The 23,985-nt window shown below is 39.0% G+C and overlaps 1 protein-coding gene across 1 annotated transcript in view; it reads left to right on the plus strand.

The window, feature by feature from the left end:
- Positions 1 to 1,237: 1,237 nt before the first annotated feature.
- LOC1278391 (actin nucleation-promoting factor WASL) overlaps positions 1,238 to 23,985 on the plus strand; it is a 63,916-nt gene continuing 41,168 nt past the window's right edge. The window contains exons 1-2 of the mRNA XM_061662024.1: positions 1,238 to 1,484; positions 1,715 to 1,770. The gene's annotated coding sequence lies outside the window, so the exon portion shown is untranslated. The remainder of the gene's footprint in view (positions 1,485 to 1,714; positions 1,771 to 23,985) is intronic.

Consider the following 23,985-nt stretch of genomic DNA (forward strand, 5'->3'; position numbering starts at 1 on the left):
TTTGCCGTCTGCTAAACAAAGTCTTTCTATATTCCGTTTAGGTAGAGAACTTGAGTCGTTTAGAAGCCGTTTAGTGGTCGTTTAGTGGATTTGTGGCACTTGGGATAGCCTTATAACTTTCTGAGCAAAAATCTATATGAATGGTCGTGTGGTCAGATACGTGGGTATCAACACCAACGACCATTACTCAAATCTCACTTGCTTCAGTGCTGGTGGTTTCCGTTGGAGTTTAGTATTTAAACAATCGTATCGCCGTTCTAGTTCTAGCGATGCATAACTGCAATGCGAAACCATACAACAGTACAGAGGAAATGAGAAAGCTCTCCTCCAAGCGATGAAGCTCAACTGGTTGGGGTATCCCACCAACAGAGAGCGCCACCAGCTTTTTTGCTATTTTTAGAATGCATGAGTCGTTTAGAAGCCGTTTAGTGGTCGTTTAGTGGATTTGTGGCACTTGGGGTGGAGCTTTCATTTTTTTTTCTATGGATATTCAATTTTCCAGTCGTTTAAGCTTAATCTGTGGCGCTTGGATAGTGTGAAACCCTGTAATTTATCAACCCCATTTTTTCGATTAAATATTCTTTAAAAATATATTTTGGACTTTGCGAGTTCTTATTCTTTGCGAGAGCAACATTAGAACATGGATTAAAGTGTATTATTTTGTTTTATTCCGTGAATTTATTCTATAATTCATTGTGTTTTCGACATTTTTGGAGATAAAAACTAAGAAAACATTATTTTTTTTCAATTTTCACATTGATTCCTTATTATCTACGAGCCGCATGGACAATTTACGTGCGATTAGAACTCATACTCAAATGATTTTAAACTTCGTGCATAAACAAATCATCAAATCTTTTGTTAATATATCTTATTTTTTCGATAAAATCAATAGACACACAAAAATGCACATAATAACAAAGAAATCTGTTCTATTTGCTAAGCTCTGTGTGCGGAAACCAATGGTTAACGGTTCAAAAATGACGTAAAGTCTCTCAACTATGGCGACCCCCCAAAGGCCCTAATCCACCACCTGATATTTTTAATCCACCTTGCTGAGGGCTCCGGTATTAAAATGGTGGAGGGCTGGAGGGGGGTATAGAAAATTGTATGCGATTTGACATAACAATACTCAATGATGGCGCCCGGAAAACGCGCTAATAATTCACCTTCTTAATAAACACACCTTGAGCGTGTCGTGTGGTCTGTCACTGAACTTGCCCACGCACACTGCCACAAACTAGACGTCATTTGTACAGTGAGTGTGAAGTGGGGCTGTGTGAAATGCGTAACCGGCTTGTTCTTTTTGCAATCATGGCGGACAGGTGCACATCAGGCGCAAGGCTCTCGCTTACAATTTTTTAATTATAAATTGTTTAATTCTGTGTTAAGCCTACTCCATTACTTTGGTTAGTGATTTCTAGTTGTGCTGCGCCGGATAAAGTAAGAGTGCTGGCAGAATAATCATCTGTTGGACGGTGAAGGTAAGAAATTTAGAGATAGGCTGTGAAAGAAATGGCAGAAATTGTGTATTTTATGAATTTAATATACTGAAATACCAAACTGTTCCTATTTCGCTAATCCTTGTTAAAGAGTTCCACGCCATACGCGCATTCATTGATCGAGCGCATTAGAATTTACGTATTTATATAAAAAAGTTTTCATGTTAGAGAGCGGATTGAGGTTAACCCAAGCTCCTTTTATATTCTTTCAGATGAGGTTAACTTTCAACATGTTCTTCGAAATCGCCTGATCCGCAGCGTTGCAAAGGTAAGAGAATTTTACATAGAGATCGCTGCCAGTCGCCTGTGGCTCCAGCTTGAGAAGAATGCTTATTATATCTTCAACTAAAATTAATTCAATAATATCGATCAATGCTCAACAATCAAATTCTCAACTAACCCACTGTCGGGACAGCAGTGCTAGCGAGAAATCAAACATTGAGGTTAGTTTCTTTTGTTCGACAGAACGTTCAATCGTTGCGGTTCGTATTCGTGCGCGTCACTTCTGTGAATTTTCTGTTACTTTTCGTAGTGCAAGTGTTAAGTTGGGATGTTGCAATCATGTAGCGAGGATTGTTTCATCACGTCCGTTGTTGTTAAGGAGGTTAAAAATAACCCATTTTATAATATTTCGTCGTACGGGCCTTAGTTTTTCAATCGCTCCTACTAAATTGCGCTACTTTTGCGGCCATGTTAAAGAGGTGGTGAGCTTAGAAACCGAAAACGTGTACAATACTCGTGTTGATCGTTTTAAAAGAAACGTGGTTTTCGTGGTGAAAAAAGTTCTCAGTTTTAACACAAAATCAGTAGTAACCGTGATCGACATAATTTTACAGTGCATCTTGTTATATTACATTATTTTGCATTATGTTACGTAATATTCGATTATATTATAGTATATTATATTACAATATATTGGTTTATATTATATTATTATATTCGGCAAGATCATATATTACGTTCGCCGAAATTCATTCGCAGCGACATTCAATCTCCATTGTTTTAAGTCATTTCACAGCCGCTTGAAGTCTGAATTTGGGTGACGTCATCCACATTTCAATGAGAAACCCGTTCGTTCCTGTTTGCATGGGACAAGTTCCGCGAGGTTTTGCGGCGCCGATGCTTGTGCTGTACGCTCATTCTGAAGTGATCGCCGAACGGATTTCGGCGAACGGAGTCCACGATCTCGCCGATTTTATTATATTTTTATTGGATTTATTTATTTGTTCTTCGTAAACTATTTAAGTGTTGGAAAATGAAAAAAATAACAATTTGTTCTACTAAATTATCTAAACATCAACCTAACTATGCTAACCTCATACAGTACTTAAACGCCTAATTTGCTAGGTCGACAATTATTATTTTAAGTTTGTTTGTAATTAATTCTAATTTTCTTTTAATAATTTTCTAAATCTTTTTTTCAATGTGTGTGTTTCAAGTGTACTTTTAAGTATTGGATGTTCGTTTTCCTGGGTATGTGTTTTGGTCTACTATCTAATTCTCTTTGAGGTAGTTTCCGGATACATGTTTTCTGCCTTTACATGTTTCCGGATATGAAAAGGCATGCCTCAGATTTTGAACGATTACACGTATGCACAACAACAGTTTCGGCTACTAAAGAAATGGACGTTAAGCAATATTCTATAACCATTCCTCCTCCTGAAACTGCTTCGTAACTCTATATAGCACAAGGTGGCGAGAGCAAATTCTAAGCATCTCGCATGCGTTATTTCTTTGGGTAATATGTTGTCCAATTAAACCCTTTGCAGAACAAAGAGTTTCCGGCTCTTGGAGATTGTGCGTTGGGAACTCTCGGCTCCATCTACCGTCATCGTCAAATGACATCATGCTCATAACACTTAGCTCAAAATGATATACTTTTCCAATTATTTCAATAGTTGCTTCACTGTTGTGATTTAAGTTTGTTGTTCGCTCGCACACGTTTCTCTCGGTTAAGGCATCGAATCATCTGACCCAAAAATACGGTTAAAGTCGCCGATTAATGTTCAAAATAAGGTGAATAGTCGCGGGTATTTCACGTTATGTTACTGGCTTTCTCTACATTTAAAAATAATCCTCAATATTGTCAACATCTACATCTTATCTATCTAATCAAATATACTAGTTCCATTTTGATGCCATTTTGAATGCTGGAAAACCCATCACAGCAATCGTACATAGATACATTCATCATTCAAAAACCCCAAACTGTACAGGGTTTGTGTGCATGAAACGCACTTTGAACATACATAAACCCGCTACAGGATGACAATTTTAGAGCGGTTCCATTTAGTGTTTCATCAGGAAGCGGCACGCGCTCTCCTGAGGACCCAGTCCATGCAATCGTTATTTTTCGAGCACCACTTCCCAAACTGCATCACCGATTTCTTGCTCCTTGCTCGATAACTGTTCGATTTATGGCAGTTAGTAAGATTAATTACTAATTTATTCAGCTTAATATCAATTGAGTCTCTCAAGACTGCCTTGATTCGAGATATTCCTCAAAAAATAAAAAATAAAAAATAAAAAAAAAATAAAAAAAAATAAAAAAAAGTTATATCTTGTGGACTACATTTCCCTGCGGACAAACATAAGCATGAACATCCTAAGAACAATCCTCCTAAAAGGAGCTGCTGTCAAAGCTGTGTGTAAATAGAATTTTGACTAGTTTTTTTTTAAGTTATTCTTTGAATTAATGTTTAGCAGCGACTGAGCTGTGTGAAACTATTATGGAAACGAGAAGATCTGAACTCTAGATAATCATAATACAAACATATCAGGATACATCCTTTCTCGTACAAAAAAAAAGAAAAAAAAATCAAAATAAGAACAAAGCTGTGCAAAAATACAGTTTATTTCAGGATTGTTTGTGGCTATGTTACAATTGTTGCTTATAAAACTTCGCACCGAACGCAATGCAACGCTACTTGGGGGGACTCACACGTAATCTATGATAGGGCAGCTGCATGGTGCGTCTCTGTTTTGGTGTTGTATTTAAGACAACGTAAATAGTTGACATAAATGACCAGGATACACAACGCGTTGCGGCTGTGAAGGCTGCGGATACGAACGTACATGAAATATCTAGCAAAAGGCGGCACGTACCAGGGAAACGGTTGCATTAAAAGAAGGTGCGAACATTTACGGGGCACGATCATCCTGGTGGTGGTTGAATGGTAATTGCGCCGCCTACCTTAAGGCCGGACGGGGACCGTTTTTTCTGCCCCTGCCCTGTAGCAAAGGACTGAGCGTCCAGCTGTGTGGAGCACGAAAGCTCCCATACTAGCATGCCCTTCTAAAACCGCCCAAACCCCAACAATGTACGTTGTGCGACCAAATAATACTGTGTGCAATGGTTGTGATAACGTCGGCTGATCGCTACTGCGCTTAAAATTATGATCCCATTGCAAAGACGATCCATGCCGTTGTTCTGTTGTATTTTAGGTGTGTGCATAAAGACGCTGCTCTAGTGAAGGGGGGGGGGGGGGCATCATATATTACAACAAGACGTGTAACATATATAGACAATCCTGCAAATATCAAGACAATAAGAGATTTATGACAGCTGTGCGAAGAGCGGCGATCGTTCAAATATAAAACCGAGGATGTAACATCAATTATTAAATACAAAAGGAAAAACTAGTCAAAACATCCATTTCAAAGCGCGGTAGTCATTTGTGGTCAAAAGCTTGCCCTAGTCACTTTCCGATGTATACATAGCATTTATGTTTAGCCGCTTGGGAAATGTTTTCCATCAACTGTCTCATATTGGTTTGGCAGTGCAATAATTTTTCTGTTCTTGCTCATGCTTGTCAGCACGCCACAAAAAAAAACAAAAAAAAAAACAAAAAAAAAACAAAAAAAAAACAAAAAAAAAACAAAAAAAAAACAAAAAAAAAAACAAAAAAAAAACAAAAAAAAAACCAAAAAAAAACCAAAAAAAAACAAAAAAAAACAAAAAAAAAACAAAACAAAAAAAAAAAACAAAAAAAAACAACAAAAAAAACAACAAAAAAAAAACAACCGAACTGTATCGAGATTGTGAAGATCAAATAATTAAATCATCAATAAGTAAATTGTTGTGAATCGTTAGTTCTGCAGAGCGAGGAGAAAAGACCTTACGGTGAATGCAGCCAAGGAAGAGAGGTTTCCTTATTTCTAATTTGAACAATATTGTTGTATCGCTTACACTTTTACTCTTTATTTCCTTTATTCGTATTTGATTTATACACACACATTCACGATATAACAATTAATATCTCCTGGGTGACCCACACCATGAACTATTTCATCAAATTTATCTAATTACATCACTTTTTTTTGCTGTAAAAATTGTACAATTGGCTAACCGAAGCCTTCTCTACTTCTTCTTCTGTTTTTTTCCGTATGGTAAATATTTTCCTTCATTGATGATATTATCGAATATCAGCAGCAGTATCCACCATCTTCCTCACAGGCTCGCCATTTAATATCACATTCACGTGACCTTTGCCTTTACCGTTTACCATATACACTGTTTCAATTATAATCATTATAATTATCCTCTTCATACCGCATCCTGGATTTCTTATAGCGCTCTGCAGAGTTGCAGAACCCTTCCTTGTGACCATATCTGCTACATTCGTTACATCGGTAACTTTTATAATGGCACTTTCGGGCATAATGCTCCTCACCACAAAGCCAACACTTCGGTGCTGATCTATTAGAATATCCTTCCTGTCTTTCCTCATGGCTCTCCCTCCCTCGCTTTGGACCGGGTCTCTCAAACTTCTCGTCATTCACGACGTTTACCTCCTTGCTCTCATTCTCAATCATCTCAGTGTCTTTTTTCAGTGTTACCATCTTTTGGCACATCTCTACTAACTGCGTTAGAGTGGTTACTTCACTATCCTCTATCCTACTCAGCAACCGCAACCTGATATCAGCGTTTCTGTCGTCCTTTAACCCACACACAAACAGAAAACACTTCAACTGTTCCTCTGTAAGCCCTGCGAGCTCTGCTTCCACTACACTCTTATTAACACGGCAACCGAACGTCACGTAATCCTCCAGTCCACTTTTTTGTAACTGCAAACACTTAAATCGCTTGCTGACCTCTGACTCACGAGAGCCAAACAGTGATTTTAACGTACTTACAGTTTCCGTAAAATTGAAATCTTTCGGCTTACGCGGCAGTACACAGCTCGTGTACCGCTCATGTTCTGTTTGCCCCAGCTTCCTCAGCAGCAGCCGCACCTTTGCGTCATCCTCTAGCTTACTTGCATCCTTCTCGAACAGATCCTCATAACGCTAGAACCATCCGGCGAACGTCGTACTCTCCGGATCGAAGTGAAAATCTTTCACCTGGCCCGCCAGCACATCGCTAAGCTGCTCTGACCCATTCACGGGCTGCTTAAGTTGCGCTGTCTGCCAAATCTCGCCTATCAGCTTTTCCTGCTGCTTCATGAACGTCTGTCGCTGCTCCAGCATCATCATGTGCTGTTGGCGAAACAGCTCGCGAATCCAGCTGGGTCCAGATTCCGTTGGATCGACGCTTCCCGTGTCACCGCGATGGCCGCTGTGCGATGGCCGCTCCTCATCACCGTTGCTCGTCTGCTGGTTAGCTTCTCCGTTGCTATTCATAGCACGATCACTGCCTATTGCACGGGTGGTTTCTTATAATCCCATCCTCGTCGCCAGTTGTTGTATCGCTTACACTTTTACTCTTTATTTCCTTTATTCGTACAATTACATTATTTGTTCACACTACCAGCAACGTCCGTACTCCATCAAGGTTCGTAGGAGAGAGCCTCGAACTCTCATCTCCTTGCACCCACGTACCTACGATCGAGCCCCGAGTGGCACTCACCACTTCGTCCCCAGGGGTCGGCAACCTATATTATCGTATACAACAAATATTGTTTTAAATTAATTTGTGTAGTGTTGGATAAATCTGATTCAGATCGATGAATCTGAATGAATCTTTCAAATGTTATTCAGTGAATCTGAATCACGGTTGCAAAGATTCATGAATCTCGGAATATTCTTGAATCATCAAAGATTGATGAATTTCAAGACTCGTAAATTTTGAAAGATTCATGAATATCAAAAGATTCATATCTCTCAAGAATCCCATGAGATTCATACATCTCCAAAAATTCATAGAGCTTGAGCTTATTATTAACCTTCTCTTTGAAGCAACAACCAACAAAGTCATGCCAGCCTATACAGGCTTTCGGGACTTCTTGGCAAGTCCACGCAGCCGAATAGTTTGTTTTTCTACGGGGGAGACGGTCCATGCGCGGCTTAAAGCCCCGACGGGTTTAAGATGTTATTTCAGATGTTGGGGATGTTGTTTGGTGAGATCGCGCAAATTAACTATTTTGCAATCCATTCATGAATCCATGGAGATACAGCGCCTACCACAACTATATAGACAGTCGTTTTTCGCGATTTGCGGAAAATCCATAAGAGATACATAAAAACAGGGAATGTATGAGTTGTGCAGAATGCTATTTCACGTCTTCGTATATTTTTTTCAAGATTTTTTTTAACAATTTTTTACAAGACTTATGACGATAACAAATGTATGGTCGTACCATAACTATAAAGACACTTCGAAAAACAGGTTTTATGTGCTAACTAACGCATTTAAAAATCGTTAAAAAATATAAATAACATATTCTACAAAGGTTTTACTCTACAAAGGTTGTAATCATGTAGCGAGGATTGTTTCATCACGTCCGTTGTTAAGGAGGTTAAAAATCACCCATTTTATAATATTTCGTCGTACGGGCCTTAGTTTTTCAATCGCTCCTACTAAATTGCGCTACTTTTGCGGCCATGTTAAAGAGGTGGCAAGTTTAGAAACCGAAAACGTGTACAATACTCGTGTTGATCGTTGTAAAAGAAACGTGGTTTTCGTGGTGAAAAAAGTTCTCAGTTTTAACACAAAATCAGTAGTAACCGTGATCGACATAATTTTACAGTGCATCTTGTTATATTACATTATTTTGCATTATGTTACGTAATATTCGATTATATTACAGTATATTATATTACAATATATTGGTTTATATTATATTATTATATTCGGCAAGATCATATATTACGTTCGCCGAAATTCATTCGCAGCGACAATCAATCTCCATTGTTTTAAGTCATTTCACAGCCGCTTGAAGTCTGAATTTGGGTGACGTCATCCACATTTCAATGAGAAACCCGTTCGTTCCTGTTTGCACAAGTTCCGCGAGGTTTTGCGGCGCCGATGCTTGTGCTGTACGCTCATTCTGAAGTGATCGCCGAACGGATTTCGGCGAACGGAGTCCACGATCTCGCCGATTTTATTATATTTTTATTGGATTTATTTATTTCGATTTGTCCTTCGTTAACTATTCAAGTGTTGGAAAATGAAAAAAAATAACAATTTGTTCTACTAAATTATCTAAACATCAACCTAACTATGCTAACCTCATACAGTACTTAAACGCCTAATTTGCTAGGTCGACAATTATTATTTTATGTTTGTTTGTAATTAATTCTAATTTTCTTTTAATAATTTTCTAAATCTTTTTTTCAATGTGTGTGTTTCAAGTGTACTTTTAAGTATTGGATGTTCGTTTTCCTGGGTATGTGTTTTGGTCTACTATCTAATTCTCTTTGAGGTAGTTTCCGGATACATGTTTTCCGTATGAAAAGGCATGCCTCAGATTTTGAACGATTACACGTATGCACAACAACAGTTTCGGCTACTATTGAAATGGACGTTAAGCAATATTCTATAACCATTCCTCCTCCTGAAACTGCTTCGTAACTCTATATAGCACAAGGTGGCGAGAGCAAATTCTAAGCATCTCGCATGCGTTATTTCTTTGGGTAATATGTTGTCCAATTAAACCCTTTGCAGAACAAAGAGTTTCCGGCTGTTGGAGATTGTGCGTTGGGAACTCTCGGCTCCATCTACCGTCATCGTCAAATGACATCATGCTCATAACACTTAGCTCAAAATGATATACTTTTCCAATTATTTCAATAGTTGCTTCACTGTTGTGATTTAAGTTTGTTGTTCGCTCGCACACGTTTCTCTCGGTTAAGGCATCGAATCATCTGACCCAAAAATACGGTTAAAGTCGCCGATTAATGTTCAAAATAAGGTGAATAGTCGCGGGTATTTCACGTTATGTTACTGGCTTTCTCTACATTTAAAAATAATCCTCAATATTGTCAACATCTACATCTTATCTATCTAATCAAATATACTGGTTCCATTTTGATGCCATTTTGAATGCTGGAAAACCCATCACAGCAATCGTACATTCATCATTCAAAAACCCCAAACTGTACAGGGTTTGTGTGCACTTTGAACGCACATGAAACGCACTTTGAACATACATAAACCCGCTACAGGATGACAATTTTCGAGCGGTTCCATTTAGTATTTCATCAGGAAGCGGCACGCGCTCTTCTGAGGACCCAGTCCATGCAATCGTTATTTTTCGAGCACCACTTCCCAAACTGCATCACCGATTTCTTTCTCCTTGCTCGATAACTGTTCGATTGATGGCAGTTAGTAAGATTAATTACTAATTTATTCAGCTTAATATCAATTGAGTCTCTCAAGACTGCCTTGATTCGAGACATTCCTCAAAAAAAAAAAAAAAAGTTATATCTTGTAGACTACATTTCCCTGCGGACAAACATAAGCATGAACATCCTAAGAACAATCCTCCTAAAAGGAGCTGCTGTCAAAGCTGTGTGTAAATAGAATTTTGACTAGTTTTTTTTTTTAAGTTATTTTTTGAATTAATGTTTAGCAGCGACCGAGCTGTGTGAAACTATTATGGAAACGAGAAGATCTGAACTCTAGATAATCATAATACAAACATATCAGGATACATCCTTTCTCGTAAAAAAAAAGAAAAAAAATATCAAAATAAGAACAAAGCTGTGCAAAAATACAGTTTCTTTCAGGATTGTTTGTGGCTATGTTACAATTGTTGCTTATAAAACTTCGCACCGAACGCAATGCAACGCTACTTGGGGGGACTCACACGTAATCTATGATAGGGCAGCTGCATGGTGCGTCTCTGTTTTGGTGTTGTATTTAAGACAACGTAAATAGTTGACATAAATGACCAGGATACACAACGCGTTGCGGCTGTGAAGGCTGCGGATACAAACGTACATGAAATATCTAGCAAAAGGCGGCACGTACCAGGGAAACGGTTGCATTAAAAGAAGGTGCGAACATTTACGGGGCACGATCATCCTGGTGGTGGTTGAATGGTAATTGCGCTGCCTACCTTAAGGCCGGACGGGGACCGTTTTTTCTGCCCCTGCCCTGTAGCAAAGGACTGAGCGTCCAGCTGTGTGGAGCACGAAAGCTCCCATACTAGCATGCCCTTCTAAAACCGCCCAAACCCCTACAATGTACGTTGTGCGACCAAATATGTATGATACTGTGTGCAATGGTTGTGATAACGTCGGCTGATCGCTACTGCGCTTAAAATTATGATCCCATTGCAAAGACGATCCATGCCGTTGTTCTGTTTTATTTTAGGTGTGTGCATAAAGACGCTGCTCTAGTGAAGGGGGGGGGGGGGGGGGGCATAATATATTACAACAAGACGTGTAACATATATAGACAATCCTGCAAATATCAAGACAATAAGAGATATATGACAGCTGTGCGAAGAGCGGCGATCGTTCAAATATAAAACCGAGGATGTAACATCAATTATTAAATACAAAAGGAAAAACTAGTCAAAACATCCATTTCAAAGCGCGGTAGTCATTTGTGGTCAAAAGTTTTCCCGAGTCATTTTCCGATGTATACATAGCATTTATGTTTAGCCGCTTGGGAAATGTTTTCCATCAAATGTCTCATATTGGTTTGGCAGTGCAATAATTTTTCTGTTCTTGCTCATGCTTGTCAGCACGCCACAAAAAAAAACAAAAAAAAACAAAAAAAAACAAAAAAAACAAAAAAAACAAAAAAAAACAAAAAAAACAAAAAAAACAAAAAAAAAAACAAAAAAACAAAAAAAAAACAAAAAAAAAACAAAAAAAAAACAAAAAAAAAAACAAAAAAAAAACAAAAAAAAAACAAAAAAAAAACAAAAAAAAAACAAAACAAACAAAAGAAACAAAACAAAAAAAACAAAACAAAAAAACAAAAAAAAAACAACCGAACTGTATCGAGATTGTGAAGATCAAATAATTAAATCATCAATAAGTACATTGTTGTGAATCGTTAGTTCTGCAGAGCGAGGAGAAAAGACCTTCCGGTGAATGCAGCCAAGGAAGAGAGGTTTCCTTATTTCTAATTTGAACAATATTGTTTTAAATTAATTTGTGTAGTGTTGGATAAATCTGATTCAGATCGATGAATCTGAATGAATCTTTCAAATGTTATTCAGTGAATCTGAATCACGGTTGCAAAGATTCATGAATCTTCGAATATTCTTGAATCATCAAAGATTGATGAATTTCAAGACTCGTAAATTTTGAAAGATTCATGAATATCAAAAGATTCATATCTCTCAAGAATCCCATGAGATTCATACATCTCCAAAAATTCATAGAGCTTGAGCTTATTATTAACCTTCTCTTTGAAGCAACAACCAACAAAGTCATGCCAGCCTATACAGGCTTTCGGGACTTCTTGGCAAGTCCACGCAGCCGAATAGTTTGTTTTTCTACGGGGGAGACGGTCCATGCGCGGCTTAAAGCCCCGACGGGTTTAAGATGTTCTTTCAGATGTTGGGGATGTTGTTTGGTGAGATCGCGCAAATTAACTATTTTGCAATCCATTCATGAATCCATGGAGATACAGCGCCTACCACAACTATATAGACAGTAATTTTTCGCGATTTGCGGAAAATCCATAAGAGATACATAAAAACAGTGAATGTATGAGTTGTGCAGAATGCTATTTCACATCTTCGTATATTTTTTTCAAGTTTTTTTTTTAACAAATTTGTACAAGACTTATGACGAAAAACAAATTTATGGTCGTACCATAACTATGAAGACACTTCGAAAAACAGGTTTTATGTGCTAACTAACGCATTTAAAAATCGTTAAAAAATATAAATAACATATTCTACAAAGGTTTTATTCTACAAAGGTTGTAATCATGTAGCGAGGATTGTTTCATCACGTCCCTTGTTGTTAAGGAGGTTAAAAATAACCCATTTTATAATATTTCGTCGTACGGGCCTTAGTTTGTCAATCGCTCCTACTAAATTGCGCTACTTTTGCGGCCATGTTAAAGAGGTGGTAAGCTTAGAAACCGAAAACGTGTACAATACTCGTGTTGATCGTTGTAAAAGAAACGTGGTTTTCGTGGTGAAAAAAGTTCTCAGTTTTAACACAAAATCAGTAGCAGCCGTGATCGACATAATTTTACAGTGCATCTTGTTATATTACATTATTTTGCATTATGTTACGTAATATTCGATTATATTATAGTATATTATATTACAATATATTGGTTTATATTATATTATTATATTCGGCAAGATCATATATTACGTTCGCCGAAATTCATTCGCAGCGACAATCAATCTCCATTGTTTTAAGTCATTTCACAGCCGCTTGAAGTCTGAATTTGGGTGACGTCATCCACATTTCAATGAGAAACCCGTTCGTTCCTGTTTGCATGGGACAAGTTCCGCGAGGTTTTGCGGCGCCGATGCTTGTGCTGTACGCTCATTCTGAAGTGATCGCCGAACGGATTTCGGCGAACGGAGTCCACGATCTCGCCGATTTTATTATATTTTTATTGGATTTATTTATTTCGATTTGTCCTTCGTAAACTATTCAAGTGTTGGAAAATTAAAAAAGAAATAACAATTTGTTCTACTAAATTATCTAAACATCAACCTAACTATGCTAACCTCATACAGTACTTTAACGCCTAATTTGCTAGGTCGGCAATTATTATTTTAAGTTTGTTTGTAATTAATTCTAATTTTCTTTTAATAATTTTCTAAATCTTTTTTTTCAATGTGTGTGTTTCAAGTGTACTTTTAAGTATTGGATGTTCGTTTTCCTGGGTATGTGTTTTGGTCTACTATCTAATTCTCTTTGAGGTAGTTTCCGGATACATGTTTTCCGTATGAAAAGGCATGCCTCAGATTTTGAACGATTACACGTATGCACAACAACAGTTTCGGCTACTATTGAAATGGACGTTAAGCAATATTCTATAACCATTCCTCCTCCTGAAACTGCTTCGTAACTCTATATAGCACAAGGTGGCGAGAGCAAATTCTAAGCATCTCGCATGCGTTATTTCTTTGGGTAATATGTTGTCCAATTAAACCCTTTGCAGAACAAAGAGTTTCCGGCTCTTGGAGATTGTGCGTTGGGAACTCTCGGCTCCATCTACCGTCATCGTCAAATGACATCATGCTCATGCGTCATGCATCATGCGTCAAATGACAACACTTAGCTCAAAATGATATACTTTTCCAATTATTTCAATAGTTGCTTCACTGTTGTGATTTAAGTTTGTTGTTCGCTCGCACACGTTTCTCTCGGTTAAGGCATCGAATCATCTGACCCAAAAATACGGTTAAAGTCGCCGATTAATGTTCAAAATAAGGTGAATAGTCGCGGGTATTTCACGTTATGTTACTGGCTTTCTTTACATTTCAAAATAATCCTCAATATTGTCAACATCTACATCTTATCTATCTAATCAAATATACTGGTTCCATTTTGATGCCATTTTGAATGCTGGAAAACCCATCACAGCAATCGTACATAGATACATTCATCATTCAAAAACCCCAAACTGTACAGGGTTTGTGTGCATGAAACGCACTTTGAACATACATAAACCCGCTACAGGATGACAATTTTAGAGCGGTTCCCTTTAGTATTTCATCAGGAAGCGGCACGCGCTCTCCTGAGGACCCAGTCCATGCAATCGTAATTTTTCGAGCACCACTTCCCAAACTGCATCACCGATTTCTTTCTCCTTGCTCGATAACTGTTCGATTTATTGCAGTTAGTAAGATTAATTAATAATTTATTCAGCTTAATATCAATTGAGTCTCTCAAGACTGCCTTGATTCGAGACATTCCTCAAAAAAAAAAAAAAAGTTATATCTTGTAGACTACATTTCCCTGCGGACAAACATAAGCATGAACATCCTAAGAACAATCCTCCTAAAAGGAGCTGCTGGCAAAGCTGTGCGTAAATAGAATTTTGACTAGTTTTTTTTAAGTTATTCTTTGAATTAATGTTTAGCAGCGACCGAGCTCTGTGAAACTATTATGGAAACGAGAAGATCTGAACTCTAGATAATCATAATACAAACATATACATCCTTTCTCGTAAAAAAAAGAAAAAAAAATATCAAAATAAGAACAAAGCTGTGCAAAAATACAGTTTCTTTCAGGATTGTTTGTGGCTATGTTACAATTGTTGCTTATAAAACTTCGCACCGAACGCAATGCAACGCTACTTGGGGGGACTCACACGTAATCTATGATAGGGCAGCTGCATGGTGCGTCTCTGTTTTGGTGTTGTATTTAAGCCAACGTAAATAGTTGACATAAATGACCAGGATACACAACGCGTTGCGGCTGTGAAGGCTGCGGATACAAACGTACATGAAATATCTAGCAAAAGGCGGCACGTACCAGGGAAACGGTTGCATTAAAAGAAGGTGCGAACATTTACGGGGCACGATCATCCTGGTGGTGGTTGATTGGTAATCGCGCTGCCTACCTTAAGGCCGGACGGGGACCGTTTTTTCTGCCCCTGCCCTGTAGCAAAGGACTGAGCGTCCAGCTGTGTGGAGCACGAAAGCTCCCATACTAACATGCCCTTCTAAAACCGCCCAAACCCCTACAATGTACGTTGTGCGACCAAATGATACTGTGTGCAATGGTTGTGATAACGTCGGCTGATCGCTACTGCGCTTAAAATTATGATCCCATTGCAAAGACGATCCATGCCGTTGTTCTGTTTTATTTTAGGTGTGTGCATAAAGACGCTGATCTAGTGAAGGGGGGGGGGGGGGGGCATAATATATTACAACAAGACGTGTAACATATATAGACAATCCTGCAAATATCAAGACAATAGAGATATATGACAGCTGTGCGAAGAGCGGCGATCGTTCAAATATAAAACCGAGGATGTAACATCAATTATTAAATACAAAAGGAAAAACTAGTCAAAACATCCATTTCAAAGCGCGGTAGTCATTTGTGGTCAAAAGCTTTCCCGAGTCACTTTCCGATGTATACATAGCATTTATGTTTAGCCGCTTGGGAAATGTTTTCCATCAACTGTCTCATATTGGTTTGGCAGTGCAATAATTTTTCTGTTCTTGCTCATGCTTGTCAGCACGCCACAAAAAAAAACAAAAAAAAACAAAAAAAAAACAAAAAAAAAAAACAAAAAAAAACCAAAAAAAAAACAAAAAAAACAAAAAAAAAACAAAAAAAAAAAAACAAAAAAACAAAACAAAAAAAACAAAACAAAACAAAAAACAAAAAAACAACAAAACAAAAGAAAAACAAAAAAAAACAACCGAACTGTATCGAGATTGTGAAGATCAAATAATTAAATCATCAATAAGTACATTGTTGTGAATCGTTAGTTCTGCAGAGCGAGGAGAAAAGACCTTACGGTGAATGCAGCCAAGGAAGAGAGGTTTCCTTATTTCTAATTTGAACAATATTGTTGTATCGCTTACACTTTTACTCTTTATTTCCTTTATTCGTACAATTACATTATTTGTTCACACTACCACCAACGTCCGTACTCCATCAAGGTTCGTAGGAGAGAGCCTCGAACTCTCATCTCCTTGCACCCACGTACCTACGATCGAGCCCCGAGTGGCACTCACCACTTCGTCCCCAGGGGTCGGCAACCTATATTATCGTATACAACATCTTCCCCACTAATACCGGCGGCTTGGCTCATTCCACCTTACATTAAACGACTCGCGTTTTGTTCCCTATTCATTGTGTTGATTTATACACACACATTCACGATATAACAATTAATATCTTCTGGGTGACCCACACCATGAACTATTTCATCAAATTTATCTAATTACATCACTTTTTTTTTGCTGTAAAAATTGTACAATTGGCTAACCGAAGCCTTCTCTACTTCTTCTTCTGTTTTTTTCCGTATGGTAAATATTTTCCTTCATTGATGATATTATCGAATATCAGCAGCAGTATCCCCCATCTTCCTCACAGGCTCACCATTTAATATCACATTCACGTGACCTTTGCCTTTACCGTTTACCATATACACTGTTTCAATTATAATCATTATAATTATCCTCTTCATACCGCATCCTGGATTTCTTATAGCGCTCTGCAGAGTTGCAGAACCCTTCCTTGTGACCATATCTGCTACATTCGTTACATCGGTAACTTTTATAATGGCACTTTCGGGCATAATGCTCCTCACCACAAAGCCAACACTTCGGTGCTGATCTATTAGAATATCCTTCCTGTCTTTCCTCATGGCTCTCCCTCCCTCGCTTTGGACCGGGTCTCTCAAACTTCTCGTCATTCACGACGTTTACCTCCTTGCTCTCACTCTCAATCATCTCAGTGTCTTTTTTCAGTGTTACCATCTTTTGGCACATCTCTACTAACTGCGTTAGAGTGGTTACTTCACTATCCTCTATCCTACTCAGCAACCGCAACCTGATATCAGCGTTTCTGTCGTCCTTTAACCCACACACAAACAGAAAACACTTCAACTGTTCCTCTGTAAGCCCTGCGAGCTCTGCTTCCACTACACTCTTATTAACACGGCAACCGAACGTCACGTAATCCTCCAGTCCACTTTTTTGTAACTGCAAACACTTAAATCGCTTGCTGACCTCTGACTCACGAGAGCCAAACAGTGATTTTAACGTACTTACAGTTTCCGTAAAATTGAAATCTTTCGGCTTACGCGGCAGTACACAGCTCGTGTACCGCTCATGTTCTGCTTGCCCCAGCTTCCTCAGCAGCAGCCGCACCTTCGCGTCATCCTCTAGCTTACTTGCATCCTTCTCGAACAGATCCTCATAACGCGAGAACCATCCGGCGAACGTCGTACTCTCCGGATCGAAGTGAAAATCTTTCACCTGGCCCGCCAGCACATCGCTAAGCTGCTCTGACCCATTCACGGGCTGCTTAAGTTGCGCTGTCTGCCAAATCTCGCCTATCAGCTTTTCCTGCTGCTTCATGAACGTCTGTTGCTGCTCCAGCATCATCATGTGCTGTTGGCGAAACAGCTCGTGAATCCAGCTGGGTCCAGATTCCGTTGGATCGACGCTTCCCGTGTCACCGCGATGGCCGCTGTGCGATGGCCGCTCCTCATCACCGTTGCTCGTCTGCTGGTTAGCTTCTCCGTTGCTATTCATAGCACGATCACTGCCTATTGCACGGGTGGTTTCTTATAATCCCATCCTCGTCGCCAGTTGTTGTATCGCTTACACTTTTACTCTTTATTTCCTTTATTCGTACAATTACATTATTTGTTCACACTACCAGCAACGTCCGTACTCCATCAAGGTTCGTAGGAGAGAGCCTCGAACTCTCATCTCCTTGCACCCACGTACCTACGATCGAGCCCCGAGTGGCACTCACCACTTCGTCCCCAGGGGTCGGCAACCTATATTATCGTATACAACAAATATTGTTTTAAATTAATTTGTGTAGTGTTGGATAAATCTGATTCAGATCGATGAATCTGAATGAATCTTTCAAATGTTATTCAGTGAATCTGAATCCCGGTTGCAAAGATTCATGAATCTCGGAATATTCTTGAATCATCAAAGATTGATGAATTTCAAGACTCGTAAATTTTGAAAGATTCATGAATATCAAAAGATTCATATCTCTCAAGAATCCCATGAGATTCATACATCTCCAAAAATTCATAGAGCTTGAGCTTATTATTAACCTTCTCTTTGAAGCAACAACCAACAAAGTCATGCCAGCCTATACAGGCTTTCGGGACTTCTTGGCAAGTCCACGCAGCCGAATAGTTTGTTTTTCTACGGGGGAGACGGTCCATGCGCGGCTTAAAGCCCCGACGGGTTTAAGATGTTCTTTCAGATGTTGGGGATGTTGTTTGGTGAGATCGCGCAAATTAACTATTTTGCAATCCATTCATGAATCCATGGAGATACAGCGCCTACCACAACTATATAGACAGTAATTTTTCGCGATTTGCGGAAAATCCATAAGAGATACATAAAAACAGTGAATGTATGAGTTGTGCAGAATGCTATTTCACATCTTCGTATATTTTTTTCAAGTTTTTTTTTAACAAATTTTTACAAGACTTATGACGAAAAACAAATTTATGGTCGTACCATAACTATGAAGACACTTCGAAAAACAGGTTTTATGTGCTAACTAACGCATTTAAAAATCGTTAAAAAATATAAATAACATATTCTACAAAGGTTTTAAAGAAATCATTTTTGAACGATTTTTAAAAAGTGTTTTTATAACTTATTTTAAGGTTTTATAAGTTTTATAAGAGTAATTATCGAAATATATTTTTTTCGAATATCAAAAAAAATCACAAAAAAAAAATTGTTTTCCCCTGTAATAATTGTTTTGAAAATGCCATTCAAAGAATGTAAAAAGTTTTTTGAAAACTATTTTGAAATCACTATGTATGTAACAGCAGCAAATATTTTGATTCTGCTAAAAAATCGTTGTTGAGCTTTTTGTGTCGCTTTTGTTTGATCGGATTAGTTTTGAACCGTTGTTCACAAAATTGATAAGGTACTCATGGCAATTTCAAAATAGTTTTCAAAAAACTTTTTACATACTTTGATTTCCATTTTCAAAACAATCATTACAGGCGAAAACAAATTTTTTTGTGATTTTTTTTTTGATATTCGAAAAGAATATATTTTGATAGTTACTCTTATAAAACTTATAAAACCTTAAAATAAGTTATAGAAACACTTTTTAAAAATCGTTCAAAAATGTATTTCTTTAAAACCTTTGCAGAATATGTTATTTATATTTTTTAACGATTTCTAAATGCGTTAGTTAGCACATAAAACCTGTTTTTCGAAGTGTCTTTATAGTTATGGTACGACCATAAATTTGTTTTTCGTCATAAGTCTTGTACAAATTTGTTAAAAAAAAAACTTGAAAAAAATATACGAAGATGTGAAATAGTATTCTGCACAACTCATACATTCACTGTTTTTATGTATCTCTTATGGATTTTCCGCAAATCGCGAAAAACGGCTGTCTATATAGTTGTCTATTGAGTATTGTTATGTCAAATCGCATACAATTTGCTATACACCCCTCCAGCCTTCCCCGATTTTAATACCGGAGCCCCCAGTATTGTTATGTGAAGTCGTGAAATGTCAATTTGCTCTGAAGCACTTCACCTCCTAATATCCATACACCTTGGATCTATCCCATCAGAAGCTTGCCTATGAACACACATTGCGTTACTTCGTGCCTATGAAGTGATGGTAACCCTTGTAACAAAAAACGTGATTATGATAGTCAAGTCTGCCAGTAACATCACGAGAAAAGATGCGCAAAACCACCCATGTCAGGTGCAGTTGCACAGACTCTAATTTATTTTTCCAAATGTCCGAGTACGATCACTACAGAACACTATTAAACTTTGGTATGGAACCAACTTGACATACATATAACGCGTTAATGAATATACTGCCTGATAACGGTGTTCGAACGGCAGTCGAATGGACCAGCGGGGCTTCAAATGGAACAACAAAATATTGGAATCATGTCAACTAACTAGAAGAGATGAACGTTGCATCGACTCTTTGAAGCTTTTTAACTACCCAACACGCCTCAAAATGTTAGAAATCTAATCTTTATGGTCACAACTTTGTTCAATTTTCCTCCGTCGTCATCTGCCGTTCGACTTGCCGTTCGAACACTGTGATCAAACCGATAGGTTCGATGAACTCTATCAAATGCCGACGAAGATAACCTAGCATGTTGGTAGCTTTTACTTACATTTATTTGTTGTGAGCATTAAATGTCATCTGATGGTGTAGAACAGCGGTCGGCAAAGTTTGCGGCCGAAAGTGCCAAAATGTTCGTAGAGTTCCACGTGAAGAGCCGTCCGCGTGATAGACGAAGAGTCCAATCTATACCCAATCTGTACCGAAAAGCGGTATGGTTTGTGGTATGTGCTTGTCCACTGAACCAGCGATGATGTCGACATCTATTGCCCCACATAATAACCCTGCTATCAATATAGCTTGTGCGTGTTTTCCCTTCCTTGCTAGCGTTTCCAATCCTAATAGTGACAAGCGATGGCTATTACTAAGCAAATTGTTTCGGTCTCTCCAGTTTATTTTTGCTTATATTTGCTTATATCTCGGCGTCCGGGCACCAGATACTTATATATATTATAAACTCCGAAGAAGATCAAGTCTTATCGAACAACTTATAGTTCTTATAGAAATAACATTACACACATTACACCTAACGCAAGCGCAATCTATCTCTCTTTAAACACAGTTGTAGATTCACAGAATAAGAACAACTCTAACACTTCATTGAACTCAAGGCACATACGTGGCATAGGATGACCTAGTACGTTACAATACAATACGGGTGCGTGATGTACGGATATCAAAATTGGACCGTAAAGTACGAGAACGAGCGAACAGCAGATTTAATAGAGACAAGAAGTACGTGCGGGAGTCGATATCATCACCATTAAGGAAGCTTGAATATAAACACCCTAGCTGAGGTATATGAGTCCTAAAATCAGACAGCGTTGAACAAGGTTCGGTTTCCTCGCGCTCTATTGAATGAACTGCACTGGCGTTTATCCACGCATACTTGTAGGGCGTTGTTGGTGCACCAACAGGTCGTGGTCGTTGTATAAGATCTTCCACAACTGCCATTGTCGCAGGGTTTGTCGGTACCGTTTCGTTGCTTTCGTTCTCACCAACTTCACTACTACTCGTTGCTGTGTGTGTCACGCAGATTTTTGTTTTCTTTCTTTTTATTAGCGACCATCACTGTTTCGAGCAATATGAATCCCTGTAAAAAAATTAATATAAATAATTTATTTATATCCAACAAGCTCGGCTTCTAGTGGTGCCCTTCGGTCCTTGAAGTTTGATCTTATCAACCATGTTTACCCCCAGAATCTACTTTTAGTACGTTTCGGGGTTTCATATCCCGGCAGTTGCTGATTGGATCCTTTGCAAACACTTTCGCTTCTGTAGGTCATTTAGGTCATACATTTTACCTAACTTGTTGCCTAGTTTAATTTTATAGAGTTTTTTAAATGCATATAAAGATACGAAAATGAATGCATCGAACAACTGCAACCACCGGGAGGTTTGGATCCACTAAGAAGTGGCTTATACATATTTTCGTGTTTGGTGAAGCGATTCAAATGTTTTCCATCGTTGATTAATCCCTAGGACGACCCCCATTTTTTCTTATAATGCAAATAAACAAATTGATCTTTTTATTTCTCCGTAATTGGAGAGTGATGCTCACCTACATCATGTTGCATCGATCGGAAGAGATGCAAGTCAGAATGTTGATGTTGACTTCGTAAGGATTCGTTAGGAAATCACCGTCATCAGGACGGTTTCAGTATTTACCAGGGCTAACTCCAGACCGTGTTGTTGCATCCATCGTTGTTCCTGGTCCACGGCCTCCTTTGCTGTTGCGTACAACACGTTTGTGGAGGTAGTTGTGACGTTATCCAAATCCCGAGCCTCGCTCACGATAGCACGAAAACGCGCACCTTACAGTCCACACGCGAATGAACGCAGCTGGATGGGATACCTATCGACGACCGCGATGAACTGCAGCTGCTGAGTGATCCGTGAGCTCGGTGGTACAGGTCAGCTCGTCCAAACTGGTGTAGCGATCTCGACCATCCCACAGTACATGCAACGGAGATCTCGACCGGCACGAAAGCGCGCACCTTACAGTCCACACGCGAATGAACGCAGCTGGATGGGATACGTATCGCTGGATGGGATACTTGGCGAAAGTCAGCTCGTCCAAACTGGTGTAGCGATCTCGACCATCCCACAGTACATGCAACGGAGATCTCGGCTAGCAAGATACTAAATCTTTGAATCCAACACGTCGCTTGTGGTAGCCAGCTGAGGCGATTAAAGGAACTTGACTCACCCAAAATTGTTGAAGACGTTATCCGAAATGTAAATCGAAAAATGCGAGGAAGAAAACGCACAGTTAAGGCTCTCAATCTGATGGTGGTTGTAACGTTTGCGGCGTAAGATTGCTTTCCTATTTCCTAGAGTGTGAAATATGAGTATCCTGTTTGAGCTACACGATCGTACTATAAGTGAACTGTTAGCATTCGTCTCTGTGGAATGTGTGGGTGTAATAATTTTTTTCTTTTTTTCTTATAATTAAACATGAACGATTGTATTGTATTCGTTAAATTGCGATTCAAATGTTTTCTATCGTTGATTAATACTTAGAATGATCCACATTTTTTTGGTGCAATGTTAACAAACAAATTGATTTTTTATTTCTCCTTAATTGGAGAAGTGCTGCTTAGTTACGAAAATGCGCACCTTACAGTCCACACGCGAATGAACGCAGCTGGATGGGATACCTATCGACGACCGCGATGAACTGCTACTGCTGAGTGATCCGTGAGCTCGGTGGTAGAGGTCAGCTCGTCCAAACTGGTGTAGCGATCTCGACCATCCCACAGTACATGCAACGGAGATCTCGACCGGCACGAAAGCGCGCACCTTACAGTCCACACGCGAATGAACGCAGCTGGATGGGATACGTATCGCTGGATGGGATACTTGGCGAAAGTCAGCTCGTCCAAACTGGTGTAGCGATCTCGACCATCCCACAGTACATGCAACGGAGATCTCGGCTAGCAAGATACTAAATCTTTGAATCCAACACGTCGCTTGTGGTAGCCAGCTGAGGCGATTAAAGGAACTTGATTCACCCCGGCACCCAATCCGACACGAAGCCGCTTATCCACTAGTTCACGAGCCTCACTTGACCTGATCTCCTAGGCGTTCCGGCAACGAGAGAGAGAGAGAGAGAGAGAGAGAGAGAGAGAGAGAGAGAGAGAGAGAGAGAGAGAGAGAGAGAGAGAGCACGCGAGCAGCTGGCTGCATTATTTCATCTAACACTCTCCAACATAACGTTTTTGTATCGAGCAATCATAGCTCATCGCGATGCCGCCATCCGTTGCTTTTTTTTAATTTCATAGAGTTCTCTTTATTGGTTATACTTCTAAGCTACCAAGAGAACCCACTCCTGCCAGCGGGGGGTTACCACTAACGGACTCCCCCCGCTGGGAAATCCGCCCATTTGAGCCTTTCTATTTATTTTAACGATAATACTTTAGTTCATTTTCTTATGTCCCCAGAATCATCAGGGGAAAGTTCCCTTATCACTTGACATTTTGTTTCGTGCCGTGAGTCGTAATCTTCGTCCATTTCCTAGCGGGTGTCTGTATCGTAATCCAGTGTTT

This window comes from Anopheles gambiae, chromosome X (genome assembly GCF_943734735.2).
Source record: "Anopheles gambiae chromosome X, idAnoGambNW_F1_1, whole genome shotgun sequence".
Lineage (NCBI taxonomy): Eukaryota > Metazoa > Arthropoda > Insecta > Diptera > Culicidae > Anopheles > Anopheles gambiae.